The 12,577-nt window shown below is 45.3% G+C and overlaps 1 protein-coding gene across 3 annotated transcripts in view; it reads left to right on the top strand.

The window, feature by feature from the left end:
* Positions 1 to 12,577, top strand: part of TBL1XR1 (TBL1X/Y related 1) — a 235,943-nt gene that overhangs the window by 149,363 nt on the left and 74,003 nt on the right. The gene's annotated exons all lie outside the window — the stretch shown is intronic.

Raw genomic sequence — 12,577 nt, forward strand, 5'->3', positions numbered from 1 at the left:
CTCCCCCTTGATGATTTAAATCATCTTGATTTTAATTCAGTCCACCCCGCTGCAGAGGCACAAGAGTAATTGGAAAAGAAAATTAGATATGGGGAGTATTGTTGAACTGCACTCAATGGGTGCAAAACAGCGTATTATTTCTTAGCACAGCTGGCTGCTTGCTCATTTACCTCCTCCATATAAATTCGGATCGAGCTAGTAATGCCACTACAGGAGTATTATGAAGCCCTTTGGTGGAAAACTGTTTTTAGTGCTGTAGCTTCTGTATCATTACTGTCAAGCTAATAATATAAATATCTTGATTATAATAAATGGAATTTTGTTGCTGTTGGGATAGATGGCTTATTAATTTTTGTTCCGAATAAGCTCTTTGGAAAGGTGGGAGCTGCTTTAATTCGTCAAGGTGTGTTGGTATGACTTTGGGAAAGGTTTTCGTACAAATGAAAGAGATGACTGCGTGAACCGCTTCTGTAACCCAGAGGCATGTTAATCTCACGAGGGGAAATTCTCAGCAGCCCCGCTTTGAAAACAAGTTCCCCACCACCACCACCGCTTCCAGATGTGTTCGTGTACAAGAGTCACTGCTTTGCATGTCTGACTACGGTATCTAAAAAAGCTTGTGTGTGTGGAAAGTGCTGTCAAGTCGCAGCCGACCTGTGGTGACCCCTGCTGGGGTTTTCAAGATAAGAGAGGTGGTTTGCCATTGCCTGCCTTGCATAGAGACCCCAGACTTCCTTGGTGGTCTCACATCTAAGTTCTAACCAGTGCTGACCCTACCTAGCTTCCAGGATCTGACAAAGATTAGGCTAGTTCAGGTTGGGGAGAAGGTTATGCTAGAATGAATTTGTTCGGGTTTGCTGACAGGTTGTAAGGCATCGTGTGAACCCAGTCCCCAAAGTCTGTCCGGGCTTGGCTAGTAGTCTGTTTTCCGTGGTGGCAACTGAATGCTTCTGTGGAGCGGGCAAGCAGAAGGAAGGCATCTGGAGGCCTGCAAGGAATCAGAGGAGGGGCGGGGAGGCAGTTATGGTAAGGATCACTTCCAGGCTGCCAGGTGGGAAGCTTTTACAAATTGGAATAGAATCAGTACTTTGAGTAGTATTTTAAGCTGTTGACATGCCACAGATGACTAACTTAGGTAGGCAGGCTAGTAAAAATATTTCTGGCACAGTCACTGTAGTGAATTTAGGCCAAAACAGATGTGACACATTTCCTGACTTGGGGGGGGGGCTGTTTAACATCAAAGCAGTTACAGGGGGCTACTATTTTTGTAGGAAAAACAGCACAAGAGAGAGAGAGAGTTTAACCCTTTCCAGTCTAAACCATCTCCCCGCATACCGTCAGCCCTGTAGCAGAATAAAGAAGAAAAAAGGACACAGTGTACCTCTTTCAAAATGCACATTATATCTGTTTATTTTCCCTGGCAGTGGGCTACCAGCAGCTGGTGGGGGGTTTAAATTGGGAAACAGCCCAGGAGGGGAAGGGTTAAACTCTCCATCCTGTAGTTCTTCAACATCAGTCAAAAACAAAGCCACTACAGATGCTTTAAAAAAGAGAACTATTTTAAAAGATCAGTTCCAGATCCCCTACCCTGCTTTGGCTGGTTCACAAAATTGACTTTGCTAGTCAATGCATCGGACCTTGCAGAGACCTTTGGCATTTTTTGCTATAGCAGCCATAGCATGGCTACCTTTCAGGAATGTTTAAAAAGTAGGGAGAAGATGTGAGCAGCCTTCTCGGGGGATACATAAAATGCAAAGCAGAAAAAAAACCCTGCATCCACTGTGTTACTCACAGGAGACTTCTGGGTGGCTATACATCAATTTTGGTGCATGTGAAAGTTCTAGAGATGGCCCAGCCTGAACCACTAAACATTTTGGTGCTGTACCCCCTTATCTTGCCAGCACACTTGACTATTGGTCCCAAGGTGAGACCTCATTGTGGTGCAGTGGTCAGAGTGTTGAACTAGGATCTGAATTCAAATCCCTGCTCTGCCATGGATGCTTGGTTGGGGGCTGTAGGCCTTCTTCACAGAGTTGTTGTGAGGCTAAAAGGAGGAAGGCACCTTGAGTTCTTCGGAGGAAATGTGGGGTAAAACAGTACTAGAAAGATAGGAGGCCCTTAAAGGGCTTTCTGCCATATTGGTTTCTCATGCTTATATTGTGCACTCTTAGCCGTGTTCCTGGTGGACCTCATACCCTATGAATGCTGCTGTGAGTGGCCCTGTGTTAACAAAACAACATCTCCTCCTGAGTAGATATCTGTGGGTTATATCATTTACTTTCTTAGTGAGACAGGTTCGTCTTGCCTAGAAATAGGTAAGGAAGTTGGGACCGCAGATTCTGACTTGTGACACGCTTGATCTACTGTCTCTGCAAAGGGTGTCATAGACTTTGTTGTTGCAAGTCTCCTTTTAGAGGCAGGTATTGAAATGATACTAATCTTAGATTTTTTTAAAAAAGATACCACAATTTCTGAAGGAACTGTGACACATTTATTTTATTCCATGGAACTCAAGGAGGCTTATTTATAGGCTTGCCAGGCCTTCCTCTATGAGAAGAGGCCTGCTGCTGGCAAGCACCACCTGTCGGAGCAGTGGCAGGAGAAAAATAAAATTAAAAACAGTGGCATCAGTGTGTCACTTCCAGCAATTCCTAGAGCCACTCTTTGTCACCTCCCGGTGACCCCGATGTGATGTGGTGACATCGAATGCACATCCCCTTGTCCCTACCCCTACCCCTCCTGATGGTTGCCAGGCTTGGCCTGGCAACCCTACTTATTTAGAAATACACAAGAGGTTTCTCTTCCAGGCACTGGCCAGACCCAGACTGGCTGTAGCATTTGTTTATCTACGGTCTTCAGTGCAGTCCCACATAGGGGACTGACTGCTCTTGTACAAGCCAACTGCATTGGGCAGGGGGTTGGACTAGAAGGTCTGCATGGCTCCTTCCAACTCTGTGATTCTGTGATTGTGTTACAAAAAAAAGGATAATTAGTTGTGTAACATAGTTATAGTGTGTTTATATAAATAGTGTGGTTAAGATAGAAGTAGTGTATATAATGAGTGTATATAGTTAGTATAAATATTGTAAAGTCTGTGAGTTAAGCGTCAACAGCACTAGACACTATGGTGAACAAATGAGTTTTCAATAAGTGCGAAAGATGCAGGACAAAAATGGTGAAGACTGATGGCCATTCCCTATGTGTGCTTGGGGGAAGGACATGTGGTAGAGTGCTGTAAAACCTGCCGGCTATTTACCCCCAAAGCATGAGGAGATCGTGCAGCAAGGCTCAAGGTTTTGCTCTGGGAAAGAGCTACGTTGAGCTCCACAAGCCCAGCAGCTAAGAAATCTGTCCTGGCAGAGCGTGCTGTGCACCTGACTACTAGATTCATAGTGGAACCGATACCGACTTCGGATCTGACAGTGGCCGAGTTGCCATTGGATTCATCAGTTTCAAATCTCGGATCCAACCGCGCTTCCAGTCCTATGAGACTATAGCTTCGGTTCACACTAGGGCTAATGTCCTGTTTGTTGAAGGAGAGCCCCCAACCCCCTGAAGTGGAGGACCGAAGTCTCCGGTTCGGGGCAGAATAGAGGAAAGAGTCACCAAGCCTCGCAGACACAAGGATAAAACCAAGCATAAGGTTTGGTAGCAAAAGGCCTCACCCATTTCAGCCACTTTGCTGGAACTGAATAGGCAAGCGTTTTCACACTCATCCTCAGTGAGGAGGTCAAGCTCTGCTTCACCGACGTCGAGTGCCGGAACTGACATAGCAGAGGGTCAGAGGCAACAGTCAAGTTCGGATGAGAGAGCTCAGCTTCGCCACCCAAGAGCTCCTTGGTACCCACCATATCTTCCGCTGGCCTGCCTTCATGACTGGGACTATTATTCAGTATACCCCTTTTCTGCTCCGGGGTCCTCTAGATTGGTTCCAAGCAAGTCACATGAGTCGGACTTAACGTGGTATCCTCAAACCCATCCATCAACGTTAAGATGTGAGTCAGACTTGGATGGAGAAATCTTCGAATCCGGATGAAGCCCCAGTTTCACATTGGATCCATCACTGGAGGAGATTATCGGAGAGGCGGAACAGAAGTCCCTGACCATTGACTATGAACTGTATGCTGAGCAAATGATGTGTATGGCAAAGTCATTGGATATTGTCATTTCAGCTCCTCAGCCTAAGGCAAGAAACACATCTTGAAACACATCTACACTGATACACCAGACGTGTTGCCTTTCCAGTGATAGAAGACTTTGTAGAGATAATGGATGATCTGTGCCAGAAGCCTGCTTCAATTCCAGCTATGATGAAGAAAGTTGAAGATAAAGTTAAGAAAGACAAGTGTCCTTACCTCTTTACTCACCCACCAGCCTCATCAATGATAATGGAGGAGCTGCAAGCATGACAGAGGAAGGGCAGCTTCTCCACACCAGCAGACAAAGAGGGAAGGAAGCTAGACACGGTGCGGAGAAGGGTCTATTCAGGCTCCACTCTCAAAATTAAGATGGCTAATTTCTTAGCCATCGTGAGTGGCTATCAAATACTTTGATGGCAAAAGATGGCATCATGTATAGAGAACTTACCCAAGGAGAAAAAGTCATTGGCAAAACTGTTTCAAGATGAGGCCACTATCCTCTTGAAACAGCAAATTAGCACAAGTAGACATGTTTTGGACCAGAGGTTTGAATACAGCGGTCGACCTAGAAAGGCATGCTTGGCTGCTGGCCACTGCATTACCTGTAGAGACCAGAAGTAGAATTGAAGACATGCCCTTTGAAGGGAATACATTGTTCTCAGAGACAACAGAAAAATACTTACAAAGAAAAAGAAGGATTGGCAGATAGCCAAGTCTTACGGGATTCTGCCCTGGTCCTCAACTTTGACATTGTTCTACAGGAGCTCTGGAAGAAAGAACTATCAGTCCAGGGGAGACTACCATTCATATAGGTTTCTACTCAACAAGATCCAGTATCCCTACCAGGCTCTGTATCAATCTCAGAATCAGTCTAGAAGACAGCCTATGAGGAAGGCAAAGTCAAATTACCAGGTGCATTCCCAAAAGGAACTGCCTCATGGTCATAGGGAGCAGTTATGACTAGACAGTCAGCCAACTTCTGCCACAGGTGTATTGTCGAAGGCTTTCACGGCCGGAGAACGATGGTTGTTGTGGGTTTTCCGGGCTGTATTGCCGTGGTCTTGGCATTGTAGTTCCTGACGTTTCGCCAGCAGCTGTGGCTGGCATCTTCAGAGGTGTAGCACCAAAAGACAGAGATCTCTCAGTGACAGAGATCTCTGTCTTTTGGTGCTACACCTCTGAAGATGCCAGCCACAGCTGCTGGCGAAACGTCAGGAACTACAATGCCAAGACCACGGCAATACAGCCCGGAAAACCCACAACAACCTTCTGCCACAGGGTTGTTTTTCAATAGGTTATAACAGTTTTTTTGATGTTTGGCAAGTTATTCCTGAAGATGTTTGGGTTCTGTCCATCATTAAAAATGGTTATAGGTTGGAGTTTGATGTATTGCCTCCTACTTATTTATCGAGTCAGGCCCCAATGAATACACTCCCTGAACTATAACGGGAGATTGAATCGTTATTGGGTAAAGGGGCCCCGCAGAAAGTACCTACTACAGATAACCCCTATGGTTTTTATTCTCGCAAAAGTAGCCTTCCTCCTGGCAATCGCTTCAACTAAGAGAGCCAGTGAGTTACAGGCTTTAAGGATAAATCCTCCATTTTTGCAAATCTTCCCAGACAAGGTAGTAATGCAACCTAGCCTCCAGTTTTTACCTAAGTTGGTCTCCAAGTTTCATGTTTCCCAGACTTTGTCACTACCAGTGTTTTTTTCCCAATCCCACCTCTCCATAAGAGCAGACACTTCATACACTGGATGTAAAGAGAGCAGTTTTATTTTACGTAGACAGGACAAAGACATTTTGTGAGACTCAAACGTTCTTTGTGTATCACACGGGGCAGAATAAAGGCAAGGCAGCATCCTCACAGACCATTTCTAGATGGGTGGTGTCAGCAATCAGACTTAGCTACACAATAGCAAAAGTCCTGTGCCTGTTTACTGTAAAAGCTCACTCGACGAGAGGGCAAGCAGCATCAACAGCATTCTTGCGTGGAGCTGTGTTGAGCGACATCTGTAAAGCAGCAGCATGGTCATCAGAAGAGACATTCATGAAACATTATGCAGTAGATGTCAGCTCACAAAAGGAAACTGCAGTTGGGCAGGCAGTTCTACAGTCATTCTTTGCTTGAGAGCATCACTCCGCCTCCTTGGTGAGTAGCTTGCAGTTCTCCCTATGTGGGACTGCACTTACGACTATAGATGAAAACTGAGTTGCACTTACCTGTAACTGCTGTTCATCTAGGTCTTCGTGCAGGCACACATACCCTCCCTCCTTCCCCGCTGTGAGCTCTCCGGAAAAGTATAATAATGGAGACACATGACGGTGCAGGAGAACTGAGGGAAAAGTGGGGGCAACCTCCCACGACATGACTGTTTAGGTGGGAAAAACTGGCTCAGAGTGGCCCGCGGAGGTGGTTGCCACCCCAAATAGCCTAAAAGCTTTAAGAATCCTCTTCTGAACAGATGGCCTGCACAAGCACAGTCCCCTATGTTTACCTGCATGAAGACCTGGATGAACAGCAGTTACAGGTAACTGCAACTCTGTTTTTCCAACCCTACAATGGGATTGCATTCTCTTCCATACTGCACCATATACTTTCCTTTTCCCATGTACAAGCCAGAAATGGCTGTTTGTGTGGATTGAACCCCTCCCCTAACCATAAATGGCTATTTATATGGATTAGATCACCCAACAAATCCTTCATTCATTTATTCACCTTTTACACTCTTGTTTGGTACCTTTGTTTTCCTGGCTTCTACTCATTCAGCACCACACATGCCTGCCCCTCCTCAGCTAGGGATGCCAGTCTCCCCATGGCGGCTAGGAATTCCCTGCCCCCATCTTTCATACCCTGGTCTCTTCTGACTCACGGGGGAGAGAGAGGCAGGCCAGAAGCATGCGATAAAATGGTGTGCACTTCGGAGGTCCCAGTAATGCACTTCCACTGGAAAAATGGAAGCTGTGGCGTCTCAGCAGGACCAAATTGGCCCCAAACATAGCATCTAGGGCCTCAGGGTAGCCCCCATATGCAGAGCGTGGATCAGGGACCCACGCCTGCCTTGCAACCCTGTTCTCCACTTCTGAGGTAAGGGGGGCTGGCTCTCTCCCCCTTGCTTCTTTTTCATAAGGGTAGTTTTGCCCAATCAGAGATGACTTTCTGAACAGGGTGTTAGAACAATATTTAGCCATTCAGATTGGGTCATATGTCGGAGTTAACGGGTGTACTATTTGTACTACGTTGTTGTTTTATTGCGATTTTATTGAATGTATATTAATGTTTGTATTGGTTTTTAACGGATGTAGTTGTTTATTCTATGAACTGATTCAAGCTCTTAATTGAAGAGAAGAGGCATAATATTAAATAAACAAACAAACAAATAAATAAATGGCTGTTGAAAATGAGATGTAATCTAAATGAACAGGCTAATATGTGTATAAGGAATGCTGGAACATCAACAAAAAGGGAGGGATTTTTTCAGCCACTGCCAAAAATGTTTGCAGAAAGCTGATTTACTTTGGCCTTGGCCTTGACTCTGTTGCAAGTTGACAATTTATACTTAAGGAGCTGTACACAAAGCTTCATATTCTGGAGGAGTATCTTTAGAACAAGATAGTTGCATATAAAGCACATCTCTTTTATAACTTTTAAGGGTAACTGTATAGCCTTGTGGGACTTCACTGATTGAATATAGAGCAGTATCTCATTAACCTCTGGCTCAGATAAACCATTTAAATAAATACCTTAATATAAAGTCATTAAAAGGATATTTTTAGCTCAGCGGCCCTTTAACCATTAAAGGAACTTGAATGGGAATTGTATTTACTGTGTTTTCTTTATTTCAAAAGTCACAGGCCCTAAAAAATGACCATAAAAGCTTTCTTTGGAACAGAAATCATTTATGTACTATAAGGAATTAAATTACTTTGAGAACTACTGGTGACAGATGCTACATAGAGCAGGAAGGGGGGGGGGCGGACCAAGAGCTGGAAACCTCAAAATATGACCCTAGTCCTTACAAATCTGGAAAGTTATGTCTTAAAGTTTGGCAGAAAACTGGAACATATGAACAATACTTTTTACTTACATAGTACACACTTTTTTATTTTCTTAGTAAAATAACATACATTCTAATAGCCTAGTTTGGCCCCAGATTTTCCTGCAACTTGGAGGGCTCCCAGGTTTGCAGAAAAGCCTGAAAACATAAAAAACAAATATATTGGGAGGTTTCAAATCCCCGCTTCCTTGGAAATAAGAGTGTTGTCTATTTAAGTGCAGAGCTGGCTCCAGGCAGCCCGGGGGCAGTGCAGCAGTGAAGAAAGAACTGGGAAATTGGGCAAGCTGGGGTGGGAGAAGGCAGGCAGAGTGGGGAGCTGCTGTGATAGTAGCGGTGGCAACGCTGGGGGAGGCTGGACTTGGGGGGAGCGGCTGTGCTGGTGGCGAAGATGGGGCAGCTGTGCCAGGGGGCCATTGTGGCAAAGCTAGGAGCGGATGAGCTGGGGGTGTGGCAGCAAAGCAAAGGATGCATAGGCTGGCAAGGGGAACCACTGCAGTGGCAAAGCGGGAGGCAACTGGGCTGTGAGGAGATGGAATCCCCCCCTCAATTCTCATGGGTCCACTGCTTGTCGATATATCTAATTCTCAGCATGGCCAAATCTGTGGATACTTAAATCAGGAGATTGGAGCCATGAACAGATAGGACAGATCTTTTTACGAACATGAAAAAAATGCCCAAGTTTGAATAAAAATCTTTTTAAAAAGTATATATTAGAAGGAAGAAGAAAGGCTATGGGGATATTTGGGGGAGGAGAGGAAATGGGGGGAATGTGATGCCCTGTGCTGGTTTTATCAACTATAAAACCCCCATTTAACTAACAACAAAACATATATCCTAATTCCAGGAAGCTATATGTATCGTGAGTTGCTTAATAATAAATAAATTATTACTCCTAAAGGTACCATGTTGGTAATTCCAACTGTTAAATTGTATACCAGATTATCTTAAATAATTTTCTCCTGCCATGTTTTGAATCTGTGTTTGTTTCAGTTGGACATGATCTGAATTCACACACATTCATTTCAAATGAAGTTGTATATGCTTTCTATAAAGCAACTCTACTTGTGTTTTCATTTCTGGGGAGTATCCTTAGGAAGCTTCCCCTCTTATTTTTATATGCTCCATCCTACCTTATATTGCTGTTACTTCTTAATTGCTATTTATTACTACTTAACATTTCATTAAATTCCGTTTCATGCTCAGTTTCTTGAAGACCCAGGGTGGGAAGGGAAACAGTTTTTTCCCCAAGAAAAAAACAGTTTTTTCGCATAGAGCAGTGTAATGTCACTTGTAGGTTTCCCCAGAAGCAACTTCTCGCCAGTGGCATGCCACTCATGCTCCCTGTAGGTTTCCCATCCCCTCGCTTGGGGCGGGGGATCTCCTGATCCCACCCACCCTCCCCCGCACCCACTTACCTAGCCAGCGGGGGGGGGGAGGTGCGCTCCCTGGGGCGCCCCCTCCCCGGGCGGCTCAGCACGCCCCTGGGTGCGGGGCATGCTCCTGTGCCGCGAGAGCAGGCGGTGGCAGAGAGAAAGCAGGCGGTGGTTGCAAGAGCACGCCGCTCTCACTGCTGCCGCCTGCTTTCTCGCCACGGCCCCCACCGGTGCTGTGCAGCGTGCGGCAGCAGCAGCAGCAAGAGAGCGAGCTGCGGTGGCCACGGCCTGGTCTCTCGTCACCGCTGCCACCACCGCGCCCCTTGTCCCTGCCAGCGCGGGCAGCGCAGGGGCAGGGGCAGCAAGAGAGCGAGCTGCGGTGGCCACAGCCTGCTCTCTCTCTCCCCTCCACCCGCTGCCGCCGCTGTGCCCCTTGTCCCTGCCGGCGTGGGCAGCGCAGAGGCAACAGCAACTGCTGCACATGTGAGAGCTCTCTTGCCGCCGCCGCCGCCCGTGTGCTGCCCGCGCCAGCAGGAACAAAGGGCACGGCAGCGAGAGAGACAGAGAGAGCTGCCCGCGCTCTCTGCCCTTCCTCCCTGCGTGATGACGTCAAAAGTGACGTCATCACGTACACCGGGAGCGTGCGCATGCGCGCGCAGGCACAACAAGGACAGCCCGTAATGAAGTAGGAGCCAGCATCCCAGTCTCCCGCTGGGAGACTTGAGGGACCTGGCAACCCTAGCTCCCTGTCTCTCACCAAGTGCCAGTCAGCAGATCCCAGTCTTATGTATACTTGCCATTTTTCCTAGAACATGAAGACATTTATACTTTTAATTTCCATAGACAGAACAAATAGTACAATCTTATATGTTTACTAAATTATAAATGATGTTTTTGTCAACATTTCTGTTTTTTTTTTCCCCCCTCTAGGAAAAAAAACTTTTCCCCCTGTGGCTTCAAAATTTCTGGAAATTTTACATCTCTAGTCTAGGAAGATCATGTGACCTATAAGATCCCTTCCAAATTTGTGGTTCTCTGTAGTCTTGAGATTGAGTTGGTCATACATGTCTGGCTGCTCTGCCCCCTTGACTCCAGCAGCTCCACATTTTCAGCCTTGCTAGACACGTCGGAGTGGAACAGCTGGTCAAGCTGTTTTTTGACTGACTTCTGCATGGACCTCCACCTTAAGATTGCTGTCAAGCATAATCTAGTTGTGAGAGGATGATGCAGTAGTTTGTCTCTTACTATGTCAGCAAATGATTGCTTAGCATCAGGAGGAAATGCAGCTGACACCAGGCCATATATTGAGTAGCGCTATTGCTCTGCTGCAACCTTCTGGACAGAGCTGCTGACATCTGGTGCTTTAACCAAAGCTAACAAAGGTAAAATGTTTGTCTGTCTTTAAATAATCACTATCAAAGCACACTTATGCCTTTTGCTGCTTGCCACATACTTCAAAATAAGTAGCAAACTGCACTTGGCCAGCAGGAGTCTAGACACAAATCTCTACATTCTCCCCCTCTCTTGAAAAGCCTATTAGCCCTCTTAGACTAGAAACCCAATGGAGAATCTTGGCTGTCTTTGTGCTTTCTCATCTAGAGAATAAGACAGCCAAGGTTGGCAGTTCAAGAAACACGATGTAGTGCTAGGCCAGCTGCCAGTCTCATTTCTTTTGGAGAGAAGGGAAAGGTAGGAGAGGATGCCCACAGCAGTGGCGCGATGGTAGTTCTTGTGCCAGTGGTGGGGAACTATCAAGCAGCTTGCTGACTTGCAAGCAGGGAAGCAGAATCCATTAGCTGAGAAAGAAGTTGGTGGCTGTCTCTGTAAGACGTATTTGCAAAGCACCTTTGTTTGCAAGCGCTGCAGCAGGTGCTGTGGAGGACTTAGGTGTACTGCAGACCTTTTCAGAGAATTTTTGATATACCTTTGATGGGGTAGGTAGCAAGGTTGGGAAGAGCATTAATATTTTGTTCTCTGTGTTTTTGTTAAGCAACCAGAATTTTATTCTGTACCAAAATTCCAGCATCCTGGTAAGAACACGTTCTTCTGAGTAGTAAGGATGCAGAGATTGTCCTGGCCACTTATGAATGTCTTCTGGGGGGGGGGGAAGTGTTCTAACTAAACTCCGTATTAAAAAGTAATGCTTTGCTTTAGCCATGTTTCAGAAGTTAGACCTTATCTGTGTTAATGCTCTGAGAGCAATGTGACCTGTTTCTGGGAACATTATGCCCACTAATGCAGCCAGGGAGGGCTTGATTGTAATTTTTAGCATTTGTTTCCTCTTCAACTAAGCTGTCATTTTCAATTTTTTTTAAAAAAAAAAGACTGATGTAAAATTCCAAACATTGTCTCATACCATTTGACTCTTTGTTCAGATTGGTCCACGAAAGTGAAAGCAACTGCCTTAAATTAGGTCGGTAAAATTAACGGTATAATCAGGCTTTGCGCATGCACATACACAATCTCTGCACCAGCTTATTTGCTCCAAATAAATTATTCCAATACATCAGCTTGCATGGTTGTGCTTATATAGAGTAATTTCTTTTGCTTTGGGGGTTGAAGTTTTCACAGTGCATTTGCCCCCCCCCCCTTTTTTTCTGGCAAGGGTTGTGTGGGTAGAAGTTAGAGAAAATGAAGACATGTAAGTAAAATGGAAAGGGAATACTAGTCATGCATGGATAAATTGGATAAGGATATCTGTATCCCTTGAACCGTAAAAAATTTTCCCCAGCGCTCTGATACTTTTAGCAGACCCATTTCATACATTTCAAGGGGGTCCATAGCTGCCAGAAACATTTTTAAAGAAATGAAAACAAAGTTTCTCAATCATGCCTATACATTAAATCAAAATGTCTTGAATCCCTGCAGAAAGATGGGATATAAATATTTTTATATATAAATAAAATGGGCCAGTAATAATTTTGTTTATTTATTTCATTTATACCCCAAGATTTCTCCTCCATTTTATCCTCACAACAACCTTGTGAGGTAGTTTAGCCTGTGTGT

The sequence above is a fragment of the Eublepharis macularius genome, chromosome 6 (genome assembly GCF_028583425.1).
Source record: "Eublepharis macularius isolate TG4126 chromosome 6, MPM_Emac_v1.0, whole genome shotgun sequence".
NCBI classification, from domain to species: domain Eukaryota; kingdom Metazoa; phylum Chordata; class Lepidosauria; order Squamata; family Eublepharidae; genus Eublepharis; species Eublepharis macularius.